A 16,825-nucleotide genomic window follows, 5' to 3' on the forward strand; every position below is an offset into this window, starting at 1 on the left:
CGTGTGTATATAATGCATAAGGAATATTTGCCGTTTGGACTATTCAAATGAGCAGTCACAAGGGTTTTTAGAAACGGTTCGAGTATTTGCAGATTTTAGCCATTCAAAGGCAGCTGTGGTCCAAAAAACCCCCAAATGATGGGGTTCACTCTAATTCTAGTTTCTTTGTTTAGCAAATAGACCAACAATACCACAAAACTGTTTTCTTAAACACTAAACTCCAGATGCCTACGCTAGCATTGCTAGTGGCTAACAGCTGGTTGTGGTATTCTGTGAAATAAAATTCTTTGTCATCTGTTGGTCAGCGAAACAACATCTGCTTTAATAACTGATTCCTCGATTCCTTGGTCTTCGACGTGGCCGTCGCGGGTTCAAATGCTGGCCCTGACGATATTTGCCGAATGTCTTCCCCCTTTCCTTTCAGGCTACGTTTATATTAAGGAAACTACAACCCACAAAAGAAAAAAAAAAATAAATAATAATAAAAACCTGATTCTATCAAGGTCACTCATTAAATCTTTCCTTTATGCTTCAAAATAAGAGCATCCACATTAGATAAAATATCAAGTTTAAAGCACACAAGTTCATATGCAGGGCTAATAATAATAGCAACAACAGAAAAACAAAGGGGAGAACAATGTATATTCATGAACATGTCATAAAATATGCGAATAAAAATTTTAAATTCTGAAGAATAAACATTGTTGAGTGAACATGATGATAAACTGTCTGAGGGGAAACAACTGAGGCAAAGCGACAAATCAGGCTGTGGTATGTGAGATGAGTTGAATTTAACAGTCTGTTCAGAGGTGAATGAGGGTAAAATCAAAATTTATAAGTCATTACAAATAATTTCTAATTTCTTCAAAAACTAGTTTTCACTTTTTTTTTTACTACTTTGTTGATCAATTACACATATGTCTGTCTGTGTGGAAGTGAAGAATGTGATAGATTTATAATTGTTCTATATTATAAAATTTAGCAAAGTAGGAAATTGGCTCTGCTGTGTTATCTAAACTTAGTCTCAAGGTAATGGGGTGGAGAAATTCGAAAGCTGAAAAGTTACACTTGAATTTTTACGTCCATACCAACATTTTCAGCTCCAAGATAGGTTGATAATGTGCAACTAAGACAAAGCCTTGGGACTATTTCTTTAATCTCAATGTGTGTGTGCGTGTGTGTGTGTGTGTGTGATTGAGTCCCTTTGAGCGTGCATGTACTGGGGGGACACTTTGATAAATGGCCAGTTTATGGTGCTGTCACACAGAGTACGTCTATGGGGAAATACTTCCCCACAAGCACCAGAGTGTGAGGGTGAGGGTGTGTGTGTGTGTGTGCGTGTGTGTGTGTGTGTGTGTAGAGAGGGATACAATGCTCTGGTCATCTGATTGCAAGCCTGTGGCCTGGCGCATGATTAATCAAACTGATTGGATGGGGCAAATATGGTTTGTAATAGCTCAGAAAAGGAACAGGTCAGAGGAAGGGTCTGGATTACTCCGTTTGTACCTGAAGATGTGTGCATGGAGGGGTGTGAATGTTTGCACATGTGTGATGTGTTTGTATGTGAAGGTGCAGAGGTGTGTGTACGGCCGGGTGGGGGGGAGTGTGTGAAGTGAGGCTGCTGTTTGTTTGAAGGTCAGAGGTCAAATAAATGGAACATGAAAGACTAAAAACACAGTGCAGCGTTGCTGACACAGCCGCAGCTCGGTTAATATCTTACTGCTGCTCCGGCGCTCACCGCGGGTGTGCGGGACTCCTTCTGGTGCACGAGCGCGGCCGGCTTCACCTACAAACACATGTACCTCAGCGTGGTACAAAGCAGCATTTGAGTAATTGAGCTGCGCCATTGTATCTTTGTAAACGCTGACATGTCTCCACATCGCCTTTGTGACTGAACAATGGAGTGCCAAGACTAAGTTGTCGCTCGCCACAAGGATAGTGGAAGAGAGACATAGGAATTAAGGAGAATAAGAGGGGGAAAAAAAAAAAAAAAAAAAAAAAAAATATATATATATATATATATATATATATATATATATATATATATATATATATATATATATATATATATATATATATATATATATATATGTGGACGGTGCCTGGTTTTAGATCAATGCACAGACAGAGTGCGCATTTAATTTTCTTCAAACTGTCATGTGAAGCGTGTTAGACGGTGTAGATTTAGGGAAGTGCTATCAAGCACGTCTTGTTTTACTGTGAGGATGTGCCACTGTAACTATCAAATCCTGCCTTTAACAGCCCCGTCCTTCTTCAATCATCGTCTGTCCAACTGACTCCCTGGAGACACAGACAACCAGACAAAGATGGACTTACAAATTGAGAAGAGGGATAATGGAGTCTTTTGTTGCCATCAATTGTTGCTTTTACCTATTTGAAAACTAACTGAAGTGATGAAGCAGCCAATGACAGGGGGGAGGTATGCAGGGTCACATATAAAGTGTAGTGTAATGGAAAACCATACAAAAAACGACACAAATTTTATTTATATTGGCTGGAATGATGAGTGGGAAAATGAGCAAAGTGAGTCTGATTAAGTGAATGAGCTGCAGCTGTGGGATCCATGAAGCAGTGAGGGAGAAATGCTAGATATTAACATATTAACACCTTAAAGGAGCACAAGAAAAAAGAAGTAACTGAAAAAGGGCAGCACACAAGAACATAAGAAAAGTGCAAAAGAAATGTAGACTATTGAGAAAATTGAACTTAAAGAATCTAACTTTCCCATGTTTTTTTTTTTATAATGAAATTAATTTTTAAGTGAAATCGGTGTAAATCAAAGACCAAATAAAGAGAGCTCAGATAGGCATCCTTCAAAATTTTTGGTCTTTTCCACAGTTATTCAACACAAACTATTAATCACAGTCAATCTCACTTCTCCCAACCTCGCATTCTTCACACCTTGCGCCACACCGCTCTTGTCAATCATCGAACCCCGAATGAAGGGGCAGGGGGGGAAAAACAACTCCTAATTGTAAGGAAGAGGTTGCGGCACACAAGTGCATCCCAGGGTTTAGTGATTCATTGTACCCCAATCAGAAAGACATGAGGATAATAGCCCCCACATTCTCCAGCTTTCTTTCATTTTCTTGTCTCTTTCTCTCCATCCCTTCTCGCTCATTAAATCGGTTCCAGCCTTTAACCCTGTGGGCAGGTGCTACTGTAATTAGCCATTATTTGACTATCAAAAGTCAGGAGTTGATTAAATGCCCGCGAACCGGCGCAGCGGAGCACTTTCCCCTCCGAGCCCCAGCCCCGTAATTTCAAAAGCTTCTTGCGACCTGCTGAGGGCCTTTCAGGTCTGTGAGACGCCGCTTCCGACTGCTGGTAAGAGCCTGTTGCCGGCGGTAATCAAAACTGATAATCTTACAGGAGAGAAAGGGAGGAGGGGACGCAGTTGGGAGGGCCGCAGCGGGCCGTGGGTGGAGGAGAGAAAAGAGAGTGAAAGAAAGAAATGGTCGGGGGCTTTCGGGAGGTTGGAGCTCAAGCAGAGAGCCTTCCATTAGAAATGTGTTGTGGCTCCGAGGGGGCCTGTGGCCAGCAAGCGGTGAAAAATGCTGCCTTCTTAAGGCAAGTGAATGGCATCTCTTTAGTGATTAGGAGCTGTAATAATGGGCACCCCTGCCTGTTAACCCTAAGTCCATTTTATTGCTAATTCATTTACCTGTTATTTCAGACATACTTGACGGGAGTCACCTGCTAAGAAGTCATGTTTGTCAGGCAGGTATGCCCATTAGCTGGGAATCTTAAATCAGCCTCACAATGGTGCAGGTAGGGGAGCAGAGGCCGGCCTTGTTGTCCGCAGATAACACCACACCGCAGTTATCCTGACCGACACGGAAAATCTTTTCTGCTCCAAAAATAATTAGACTTCATCCCCGGAGCGTTTTTTAATTAATGCATATATTTCTTTTTTTTTTTTTCCACTCTCTTCTGCCTTTGTAAGTGGATTTAAAGCCTAGCTGATCTGCTTTTGTGCTCCACAGTGAAAAACCTGTACACGTGGAAAAAAAAATAAAAAAATAAAAAATTACATCTGACCTGGTGCATTAATGAAAAACAGGTGAACAGAAAGTAAGTTATGAAAACATGTAATAATTACAGTTTTGTGAGTGTAAACATTAGAGCTGACTCTGGGACTCAAAGTGTTTGATTTAGCTTCGGGCCTTACCTTCCACGTCTTCATGACTGCATGTCTCCTCACGAAGCAAAGTCATCAATATCAACATAAATATTTGACTAGATATATTTTACACTGGAATAAATCATGTCTGCTCTATTCCCCAGGGAGAGTCGGGTGAAAATAATCGCTCTCTGCTTAATGTTCTGGATAATTCTCCCTAAAGGAAACACTCTTTGTGATAATGTCCTTGCATATGAGGATTCTGATCCGAAATGTCACAGTGGAGATTAAAACGGGGTTGACCCCACAAACAGACTCCAGAACTGCAAAAAATATGTAAATATATACATGTCTCTGATAGGATTATTGTATATGGGCACTGATTATTTAATTTATTTATTTATTTTATGAAAGTCAGGTACTTTATACGGTTATCACCACAGGAATAATAAGAAAAAAAAAATTGAAATTAAATGCATGTAATTGCATTTAAATCAAGCACTTTGCCTCATCCTTGTCGGTGTCCAGCCACCAGCTGTAAGGGTTAACATCAGCTGTGTCGGTCACGCTCCACGACTGCTTTAAGCAAGTTTCGGTTTTGTTAGTTGAATAAAGGGATTATCCAGTATGAATTAGTGCTAAGACACAGAAAACCTCTCTCGGGATGATGCTCTTTGTGTGTGTATTCGTGTGTGTGTGATGCTTTCACATATTGGGCCTCTCCTGGGATCCCCCACTCTGCCTAATCATTGTTTCTCTAACAGATAATTCCCCATGTCCTCACGCGTGTCCCTGTGTGTACTTGTGGACACGTTAATTAGCACTGTGCAGGCCGAGGGTGCTCTTCCTTGTAATCACTTAATTAGGGGTGACGGCCCTGGTGCTTGTTTACTCAATTAGCTATCCTCTTTAATTATCTAATTCGCAGAGAGGAAATGTCCTCGTTAGCAACCTCAGTGGCAAAGTGATACAGTGTGAGTTTTTCTGTTTGTCTGAAATTGCATGACAGATAGGATAAAAATGATCTACCATGTTTTTGTTTGTTTGGTTTTTGCATTTTGAGAGTCAGTCCCAAACCAGATTAGCTTTATATTTTAAGACAAACCTGATAAACATTAAAAAAGACATATGCTGTTTCTGACACTAGGCCATGCTCACGGACTATATATGAGCCACATGCGTAAGATTACTGTCGCTCTAAATCCCCTTGTATTTAGTCAATAATGATAGAATCCTTGGGAAAAAAAAACCCAAAGAAAGAAAGTGAAGTCTCATGGTGAGTATGATTGATGGTTGCTTTAAATGAAGGCGTCCAGGACCGACTCCATTGTTTCTCCTGACCAGCCTCGCCATCTACTCTGCCACCTCCACAACCCCCCCTGCCCCACATCACACTCTCCTTCATGTGGATTAAAGCCCCGTCATTTTATTTAACAGTTCATTTGAGCAAAGGGGCGACCAAGGTGAAGCCGGTGGGAGGCATGAGGGGTTGGCAGGGTGGCTGTGCCGCGCCGTGGCAGGACGTCCCCTGTGGGACAGTGCCAGGCTGTGCTGCGGGGCGACGAGACAGGGCCTCCCCGGTGGACTAATGCCCCATAATGAAGATTAAGACTCAGTCAAAGACCGTACTGTTTTCGGCTAAGACTGGGAGGAAGGATTGAGGGATGAAAAGAAGGGTGAGAGGGAAGGAAGTGAGGATAAAGGATAAAGTAAGGATGGCGCGCACGAAGAACCCGTGTTTGGGTGATTTTAGTTTGGAGTGGATTATTCAAATAAAACATGCATAAAATCCAAAGAGGAGGAGATAAGGGATGAAAAACACCACAAAATCTCTTATTGCTATTTATAGTGTTCAGTTTGATAATGACCTTTCAAAAACTCAGCTAGAAATTATTACAAGACACCATGAAGTTTTGTATTATGCTTTATCTGGGGCTCATTTGGCAAAATTAATCATATTTATTCATGCATTTCTGCTGTTCTCGAGGGAACAAAAACACTTTTGTGAACAACATTGCTCTCCTTTTTTACTAAACAAATTAACCAGATCAATTGCTAGAGCTAAAAAAAAGGGTTCAATCTCAAATCCTAAGTCAAGTAATTAAAGATTGGTTGACAAGTTAACAAATGATCATTTACAGAAACATTTTTTGAAAAGGGGCATGCACTTGTCTCTGCACCTCTGAAGCTAAATAAAAATTAGAATGCTAATTTCATATAAGTCAGCAAAAACTGAATGATGTGTGTGTCTTATTTGGTCTTTTTTATGACAATCAGTGCAATGCGGATGCTTTGGATGTTTTCGAAGAGTTTATGAGATTTGTGAACAAACATCCTCATGAAGTCTAAGAAAGGTCAGAACAGACACAATCATTTATTCTGCAGACAAATGTCCCCAGTTGTCTGGAACTTTATTGCAAGGGAAACATACTTCCTCTGAATAGGACTGAAGACATACTTTCCAGATTTCATTTTGTAAATGAACTCTGAAGAGAATGAATCAATATTCCTCAACTTCTGTTTTGTGTCGTTGCATTTCACAAAATCCAATTGAATCCATTGAAGTTGTAAAATGACAAACTTTGAAAAAGAGATACATTGCACTCCGGTGAGAAGATTGAATGTTGGTTTTGCTCTTAAGCATTTCTGCAACTTTAACATACAAAAGAAAAAAAAAAGTTCTCTGGTTTCAACTTTTTCTCCCAGTTTTTGAATGTTGTCACTGGTGACTAGTGTGATGTGTACTGCAGGTTGACACATAAAATGTCAGGAGGTATAAAGTAATCAGACTGAGGGAAAACACCTAAACCAAACAGAAGGATTTCTGCTTTATCTAGGGCCAATCAAACAGTGCCTCCTGCCGTCTCAACAGTTTCCATCTTTACTAACTGTTGGTTTGACTCTCATTCCTCAGAAAGAAGTGAGTTAAGCAGACCAGCTTGAACACACGGCATGCTTCACTTACCACTCTGATGCTAACAGCTCCCACAGGACTTGTTGCTCATAGACACACTCTCACTGTCTTGTACCATCTCCTGATCATTCCCCCTAAATTCCCCTAATTTATACCATTCTCCTTCTATTGTTTTGCTGAATTTTTAAAATGTTTACGTTCCTCCCCAACTACCACGTGTGGACACAAGGATAGATGGACAGATGGATGGATAGAAGTCGGGTGGGTGGCTGGAAAGGCAGGGGCCTTTTTTTCACATGACCTTGTGTTGACGGGGCCAGCCTCACCCCCACCACTCTCTGTCTCTCTTCCCCAGACGGGCTGTGTCTGTGACTGGCCTGGCAGCTCCAGCCTCTCTTGGGCATTCTGGCATTCCTCCCTGTCATGCCCCCCCGTCCCCCTGCCTCCGGCTGTCTCCTGCCCTCTGAACGGTTCCATCTTTACTGACTCTTGGTTTGACTTCATCTTTTGCCTGTCTAACTATCGGGACCCCCGATCCTGCTCGCAGCATCCTCATTTCTTCTGTTTTTGTTTCATTAAGTCCTCGTTTTGGGTAGACTGGAGAAGCACTCCGGGAAATGGCAACACAAAAACGACACACGTACATAAGTTACTTTTAGAAAGTTGAAATTGAATTATATTATTGTACATAAACTGTGTAATTATTAACTTGTCTTGAATTTCTCACAAAACTACATTAAGTAGTCAGAACTGACTGAAGAATAGAGACGAAAGCATCTTCTCCACACACAGTATTAGGGGTTTTATTTATAAACATAGCATACACACAAAATGTATTCTGAAACTGGTGAACATCACTTTCCACGCAGACTGTGATCTATTAAAAACAAACTCTGACCCATATGTATGCTCATTTTTGAGACAGGGGAAATTGGCAATGAGGTGATGTGCATCTCCGTAGCTTAATTTCTTCATAGCAAAACTTTAATCATAGATTGACGTTATCAATAGTACTCAAAACAGTTGTGCTGTGCACATATACTGGTGAGCCGTATCTATGCAAAAGAACCCTTAAGAAAAGGCTTATCAGCTAATTTAAATTGTAAACCAAAGTCCACACATTTCATCAGTTTTTTCCCCATCACATCCCTCTTGTCAGATGATCATCAGCGTGATGTGTACTGCAGGTTGACACATAAAATGTCAGGAGGTATAAAGTAATCAGACTGATTGCTTTAAACATGTGACACATATATGTGATTCTGCTCGACTGATGCACTGGCAATGCTGGAAGATCTTTCAAATGGAAGAATCATTGGGAAGATTTTAACTTTTTGGGCCTGATACTGATGCATTCTTCTGCTGTAACGTGCAGGGAACAGTGGCTACCTAAAATCTTAACCATTGTGAAGCATAAAATCTGACAAGTGCTCTCATGAGCACATGAAGTTTCTTCCTCTGGAAAATGTTGAAGCTGCAAGACCACACAACTACGTAGAGTCACTCTCTCTGTGGCAACAACGTCTGAATCCTCACCCTGTAATCATCAATCTTTGACGATTAGTTTTGTTCAGTTCTGTATGCAGCTGCCTTTTAGTCATACAAAAATAAATAAAAAAATCATAAAAATTTGGAACATGCAACATTTCATTTAAACAGAATTAAGCATAAGGATTAAAGGCCTTAAAGATATTCAAGATCTTGTTTTTAATTCATGTGTTTATCGAAGACATAAAACAGCAATAAAATTAAGCTCTTGGTTTAATTTTAAGTAACAAGAGAATCAACTGGCTCAATGTAGTGTACTGGGCTCCCTTCAACAAGTTTAAATTATAAAACATGGCCAACTAAATTTGATCCTACCGCTTTGACGTTGCAGTGTATTGGTGCGTTTTATTAGCTCTGAAACAAATTAATTGCATCGTAAAGTAATAGTATTACTTATTTGGGCTCGTTTGGATTTTAAAGATTTGGACACGAATTTAAATTGTCTTGTAAAGTGCCTTGAGGAGACGATTGTTCTGATATACGAATAAACGACACTGAATTGACTAAACTGAACCGAGCTGAAAGGAATTGAACTATGTTCATGTGAACTGATTTGAATTAAAAAACGTATGTGAAAATAACAAGTCAAATACACAGAGCTGGGTTATAATTTGGAATGAGCTCAATTGTACTTAATTGAACTGAACTAACTGTGATTTAGGTGAACAGAACTCAGTGCAGCAGTCTTGAAATATGAATGGACTAACTTGAACTAAACAGACAAAACTAACTTAAATCACACATAACACTGGATTTACTTGACGTGAACTAAATGTAAATTAACAAAACCAAGCCCCCCCAAAATTTTATTCAAACTGAACTGTACTACATGAAATTTGCTTGATTCGAACTGATTTGAATTGAAATGAATTGAACATTGTGGTTTTGGTGAAACGTGACTCTCGGATTACTGACTATAGATGCCAATTAAAAGAAAATGCTGTGGCCTTTTTACTTTTCTAGTTGAGTGTCATAATAATCGCTATGAATGGTAACATAAAACATGAACCACATAAAGTTGCTTTAAATATGTGGCAAATAGCAGTGCTTACAATGAGTTCATTGTACGCACTAATTTCTGCCTTTAAATTCTAATTGAATAAGCATTATTGCTTAAAACAAACAAAAAAAGTTTTACTTCAAATATTTTGAAGGATCTTTTTATTCAAATGTGCTGTTTAGAAAGAAGCTGTAGCCACAACACAACATGTTACTACTGGAAAAAAAATTAATAAATAAAAAATGGAAGTGACTGTGCGTATGTCTGTGTGAGGAAACTCATATGACAGCCCCCACGACTGTCTATAACCCGTCTTCTTTTGTCGGATGACCCCAGAGAATGTGGTGGGAACGGCCACTGAGAGAGAGATTATTTCTTCGCAAGAGCGAATGAGAGAAGATAGAAGGAGTGAAAAGGCCGAAGGGAAGAAAGAAAAGGATAGAGTGAGAGGGAGATGGGGGTCAGAGAGCCAGCTGATGTGAAAGTGCCTCTGATCACCTCGTGCTTCTCCTCCGCCCCCTCGCTCTGTCGCTCTCTATCTGTTCCACTCTTTCTTTCTTTCATTCCCACTTGAATTCCTCTCCCAGCGCTTCACTACGACGTGACGTTGGGTTTTGATCGACGATAACAACAGAGATGCGTCAGTGAAGGCCCACACACACACACACACACACACACACGAGCACACGCGCATTCATACGCAAGGACGCTGTGGCGGTGCACACGAGTTAAAAGTGCCCAATGGAAGTTAAAAGTGGCACTCAAGAGAGCACATTCACACACACATGGCTGAACACACTTCCAACACAGGGCAGGCCTTTGAGCGAAAGCTGCTCACAAGGCATAATGACAGCATTCTGCAGAAACCATGGTCGGGACAGTTCCCACAGACAAGACAGGCAGCGAAAGAAAAAAAGACCATTTCTTTCTGTCTTCACCTCTCCTCCTACTCTCCACCTCCTCTTCAACAACCCTGACTTTGTTTGGAGCATGTGACCTGCCACCAATCAACCCTATTGGCTAAAAGAGGATACAAGGATATTCATTTTTACCAACGGCCTATACTTCAGCCAACATGCCTTTTGTACAAGGACTTTCCCTAAGATGGCAGAAGCTTGCTTCATCTTGCATAGTAACTGTGAGACACAGCCTCTGGGACTAATTCTTCTACATTTATACTAAATAAAGTTTAAAACCCTCACGTATCCCTTACGTGAAAAATGTAACCTCCAGTGTTGTTATACAGTTAGAACAACAAAAGAGATTTAATGATTCACGCAGCACTTGCACCCCATTCCTCTAAAAGCCCCCAAACAGACAAAACCTGAACGTCAAATCCTGCCTGTCTTAACTTTCACGTCACTTTTTCCCCTGCCGTCAGAGCTGACAAGATGCGGCGTTTCGCGGTGTATGTTGAAGGGGGTGGCGGTGGGGTGATGCTGGTGGTAGCACCGGGTGAAGGGAGGCAAATGAAAACATGTCACTCAGGACCCATTAAAATGTAACCCTGCCCGGCAGAAGAAAGAGACTCGTCTCATCATTAAGTCATCTCGGGACGAAGCAAAAACCGCAAATATTATTCCTTACACCCCCATGTCTCTTCCACACACATGGACTTCACCAGTGCTCACACATGCACGTATAGTTGTCCCCTTTTCTTTTGCTGTAGACGGAAGAAAACGACACTGAAGGTCCAGTGTGTTTGCTCACCATCTGAAAGTTACAAGATGTTTGGATCCTTCAGATCACATTTTTTTTCCCAAGAATAATTACCCCCATGATTTTTTTTTTTTTTTTGTCAGGTCAGTCAATCAAAAGCACAATCAGACCATGATTAGGGGGAGAACGTTCTATGTTCTTCTTGAAGGTTCTTTTTCAAGGCTTATTACAGAAACGACCAGATGGAGAAGTATTCTTTTTAAGCAACTGCATTTCTTGCTTGTTAAAGTAGTAACTAAAATGATTAAAATCAGAGTGAATATCATTTGTCACTAGCACAGTTATTAAATGACGTTTGCAACAGCAACTTTTTCTAAAAATGGCATCACACTGACAAAGATCAACATACATAAAAAGATTTGTATGTGTGCGTGCGTGTGTATGCGTGTGCAACCATGGTGTGTGCGTAAGGTCCACAGTTATTGAAAATGACTTGCCCCTGCTGCACATGCTGGGGTGGCAGTGATTATAATATCCAGATAATCATTTCAAGCAAATTATTGTAATTATCAATCAATCATGGCCTATTTAAACAGGGTGAGGGAGGGAGAAGTGTGGTGCTGCTGGCAGAAGGTAAACTATGGCCTGAAGCGCTGGATCACTTCTGTGACCCATGAGCCTCCCTGTGTCCACATAATAGCCCTCATACATTTGGGGCCATTTATGCTTTGCATTTAGAGGCTCAATTCTCCAGCTTGATACTGAGGGAGTGGAGTTGGAAACCTCCTGGCTGCATTCGCAGTTGAGAGCAATATGTGTAAACTTTAGTGCATTCTGTTTGGAGCTTAGTTTCCAAAGTAGAACATTTTAAAGAAGTATATTCAGCCAGCCTTTCCGCAAAAATATATTTGCCCATAAGATATTATCCAGAGGATTTAATTGTTTTTTCAAGTCATGTTGTCAGGGAAGAGATTTTATTTGTGTGTAATTGAATATTAATCAAAGTCCAATGTTTCTGTGAAGTCCTCATGAGTTTGTTTGTTGGACAACACCTATGAAGACCAAAACACACAGCACACTGGTCAGTGATAAAGTCGTGAAGAAATTTAAAGGACTGCCTAAGCTGACAGGATGAACAAGGGAATATTAGTGACAGTTGCAGGCAAAACATCTCGTGTCAACTACATCGAAGCTGGAAATACTCATCAGCTCAGGTGAGAGAATCTGTCGATAAGAAAAAACCCATTGGCCGGGAGCGCCACAGATCTTGCTGAGTTTACATTGGAAGACTGGGAGGAGAAAGAAATAGTTAAAATAAACGAGTCCCATTTAAAGTTTGCAGACTCAGCAAAAGTGTGAAAAAAGTTGTGAAAGAAACAGACACCGCTCGCCAACCGTAACACCACACGCCCTATAGCAGTTGTTCCCAAAGATTTTTTTTGGGTCCCCAATGGACCCAATAGAGTACAATAAAATCCTCCCAAAAACAGAAAAAAAAAAATCAACACATCGTCGAACCAGACATAAACCTAAACACATATTTTGTTTTCAAACTCCACTGAAGTTTATTTCACACTTCAGGTTGGAACAAAACACACTAAAAACCAGCTTTGCAGTGAAAAGCTTTTGTGTAACTGTCTTTCTTTTTTCTTCCATTCTTCCTGTTAGAAAATGGATGGATGGATGTGTTGAGAAATACTTTTCAAAGTATGTGAATACCTTAAAAAATTGAGCATCTACCCAATTCATCCCAGATGTAAGTTCTATTAGGTCACAGGACACAGCAAATAAACACTGTGCCGCAGATGATCACTGTGGAGGGCTTAATGGTAAGTAAAAGTACTTTAGACACGACTACATGGAATCAATGAATGGAGAAAACACGTCCCTCTTAAGTCAGACAAATCGCAGAGGAGGAACGCAGCAGACAGGCGGCGGGACCTGATCGTCTCAAAGAGATATTTCTCTGTATCTATTCACAGTAAATCCCTGGTGAAAAGCAGCATGAATTGATTCGATCTCAGCTGTATTGAGAACCGAATGAATGTGGCTTGAAGGGTAGAGACTGAGAAATTGTGAGAGAAGTAGGTATATAAAGAGGGAGAGACAGATAGTAGCCTTCGGGTGAGAGATGATCGTCTTGGGAAAAAAGCAATCAGGGCTCATTGATTTTTCTCAGCTGCTTGAATAGAGGGTGTCTATCTGGAAGTCATTATCTGTCATCTGATCTGCCGGAGTGTTTACACGCGTTGGCGTGGACAGCAGCGCTCTTCTGAAGATGAGGATTAACACACAGGACAAACACACACACACACACACAGAGCACAGACTGTCCACTTTTTTCTCTGTAGCCTCGACTCTCAATTCTAAATCCAGGGATTCTTAAACAAAACTTTGGTCCTCCAATACCCCTGTCAGCTTTTACATCACACATAACCTTCAGACTTAAGTGAATGCCCTGTGTGTCTGTAAAAATATACATGCATAGGGTCCAGACAGCTAAACAGAAAGATAGTCTTGTTTTGTATAGCCAAACCAGACTAAATCAAACAATCCCTGATCCTATCACTAATAGCCACCGATAACAATCTTCAGCTCCAACAACACCGTCCTGTCTGCGTGAAAAGCAAGGAGGGATGAAATAAGTGGAAGAAGATGGAGGGAAGTAAACAGAGAGAGGATTCAGATAACAGACATTTTTCATTTTCTAACTGCGTGTGGCATGAAGATGCATAAAACTTGATTTTGCATGTGGCTAAGCCACAGGGGCTCAGAAGCCCAGGATATGAATCCGGGGCTTTACATTTCACAGATAGACACATAAAAAGAGGAATATCTGCACACACACACCCACACACACACTTAGCTCTGCAGGGCATTTCTGGGCAGCTTTCAGTAAGTGAGGCTGGAGAAGCTGAGGTATTATCTTTGCTCCATTTTATCTGGCGCTTTATCTCAGACAGAGCCTCATATTCGATTTTATTCTCTTCAGACATCAGACAAACACCGTGGCTTGCTTTATCTGGTTGCTGGGTGATGAAATTCAGTTCTTCAGGTACTGGCTACTTTTAAAGTAAGGTAGCTTTTTCAGCTTCTCAGTGTAATGACAAAAGGTGGCTGATGACCGGTTACAGTATTTGGGAAATAACACACACACAACCTTTACTTTGTCAGTAACATTAAAGTCAGCCAGGTTGCAAAGTGAATTTCAGCCTGTGGTTAGTAAAAAAGAAACACACACACGCACGCTATATTTTCAGTGTAAAAGGATTTAAAAATGAATCATGTCGGAGTACAATCCATTGTGTCAGCACACATTTCTATCTGCTGAAGTTAGTTTAAGTCGTTGTTGTGAGCGCTAGATATAAAAAAAAATAGCAACAAATGAGCATGAATAACTCATTATAACACAAATATACCTTTAAGCAATGAACAGGTTTATTTGCGAGCTGCAACTCAATTAACTTTCAGTCTTAATCAAGCGCCGTAATGGTAGCGAGACAGTGGAGAAAGATGAAGTCAGTGTTGCTGCCACTACCCTGTGTTTGTGAGCGCCTGCATGTGGATGAATGAGTCACGTCATACGAAATGGCTCATGGATAATTTCATTCATATTCATAACAAGCATGTGGTCTGCCACCGCCCATCGAGGGCCTACCACAACTCACACTCTGCATAATGAGATATAGCCAGTGTGTCTTCACTTATGCCTGGCAGACGTACGGTAAGTCTACGTTTCCACTAAGGAAATGCAGCGTACAACTCTTGCGCTGCGTTATGTGACAATTATCAATGCTTGTGGCAGTGCGACAAAAGTGAATGCTTTAGGGAATACATGTGGAAGGTGGTTAGGTTAGTTTATAAAACCAAGTAGGTTTTTCCACGTTGTACAAAATGTGGGGAACTCCAAACAGCCTAAAACAGCTGTGGTCAGCTCTTAAAATAAGCTCATTGACTAACGTAGGATTTCAACCAAGCAGTCAGTGATTTAAATGCTGGTCTGCCTGTTTATGCAAGGAGCAGCAAGACCCTTGACCTGAAATGCAAATGATAAAATTTAAGTGATTTTGTTTTTCCAAAGCCGGATTTGTCGCAGCCGTAAATTAAAGTGGAAGTGAGTGTTCAGCTACACCCATACAGCCCAACCAGTGCTCTGACTTTCATCTGCTGCTGTTGTCAAATCGAACAGTCTTGTTAAATATAAAAACCCCAAAATAATTTTGGCTCAGTTTACCCTTTCTGCCATGGTAATTTATAGTGTCTTGCACGTCTTGAGCTTTTCAGATGTTACAGCTTTATGTGTAATTTGCTGGGATTTTATGTGATACCAATTATAAAATAGAAAAACAAATTCATGGATTTTTATTTTTATTTCTTTTTACAAATAAAGTAATGCATTCATTGATTCAATCCCATCTAACCCAATGCTGCACATCTGAAGGCTAACAACATATGAGCGGAGTCATGTCTATGCCCTCCCTCAAACTTTCTGTTGTGTTTAGGTCTGGGAGTTTGAATCATCCCATTCAAACACATGAATATGTTTACATCTAAGCCACTCCATTGTAGCTCTGACTGTATGTTCTAGGGTCATTGTCATGTTTGAAGGTCTGCTGCTGTAGCATGTCTTTTGCAGCTTCTAACAAATTTTCTTCCAGAAACTGCTGTGTTTAGTTTCATTTATCTTCCTGTCAACTCTGGCCAGCGTGTTCATCCCTGCAGCATAAAGCTATGCACATGGTGGTGGATGGAGTTCCCACCACCCATAGCAAATTGCCTGGCATTTAATTCTGATTCCATTTAATCAGAGGATCATATTGTTAAATTTTCTAATTTGAAATGGGACTTCTTATGTCAGTTTGTGGAGTTTTCCTTTTTTTGACAGATTACCAGACCTGTAACGATGTGCAGCTCTTTCAGAGACACCATGAATTATTCTGGTTCCTTGTCTTAGCACCAACTTTTGCCCAGCATAAGCTTAGGTGACAGCCATGTGCATGTGGTTGTACTCTGACATTTTTGGTGATATTCTTTTATAAACTGAACTTCTCCCTAGTGTCTTTCTGATTTGTTTCATTGCCATTATTTGTAAAAAAAAAAACCTGTTATACACATTTTTTTTTTTTACTTGCCGTCACATAGGTCACAAGAAATTGTAATAAAATATTTTCTTGTAACATGACAAAATATAAGTAAGAACAAGGGTATTCAAGGCAGCGCGAGATCAATCAGTTAATGTTTAAAAGAATCCTTTTTTTTTTTTTTTGGGTGTCCGTGAGATATAAGTTATTGTTGCGTTTCATTTAACCTTCAATTCAAATCCCCTCTTCTGTCATTAACTCAAGTTGGAGCTGTGCCTGCATACTTTCAGCATTTCCCAGAAAGTTCCTCCTCGGTGTGCCCTCTGCAGCGGCCATTGTTCTTTCATGGACCATTAGATGGACATGAACTCTCTCACCGTCGTGTTTTGACCCGGTGACACTGGCCGTAAAAACAAACTGCACTGCCTCTTCAATAAATTCATCACCTCATAAAGTGGTCAGTGACTGGTCAATGAGAC

The 16,825-nt window shown here is 40.5% G+C and overlaps 1 protein-coding gene across 1 annotated transcript in view; it reads right to left on the bottom strand.

Annotated features, from left to right (window-relative positions):
• Positions 1-16,825, bottom strand: part of prdm16 (PR domain containing 16) — a 195,148-nt gene that overhangs the window by 76,257 nt on the left and 102,066 nt on the right. The gene's annotated exons all lie outside the window — the stretch shown is intronic.

This window comes from Poeciliopsis prolifica, unplaced genomic scaffold, assembly GCF_027474105.1.
Source record: "Poeciliopsis prolifica strain line A6 unplaced genomic scaffold, Auburn_PproV2 SCAFFOLD029, whole genome shotgun sequence".
Classification (NCBI taxonomy): domain Eukaryota; kingdom Metazoa; phylum Chordata; class Actinopteri; order Cyprinodontiformes; family Poeciliidae; genus Poeciliopsis; species Poeciliopsis prolifica.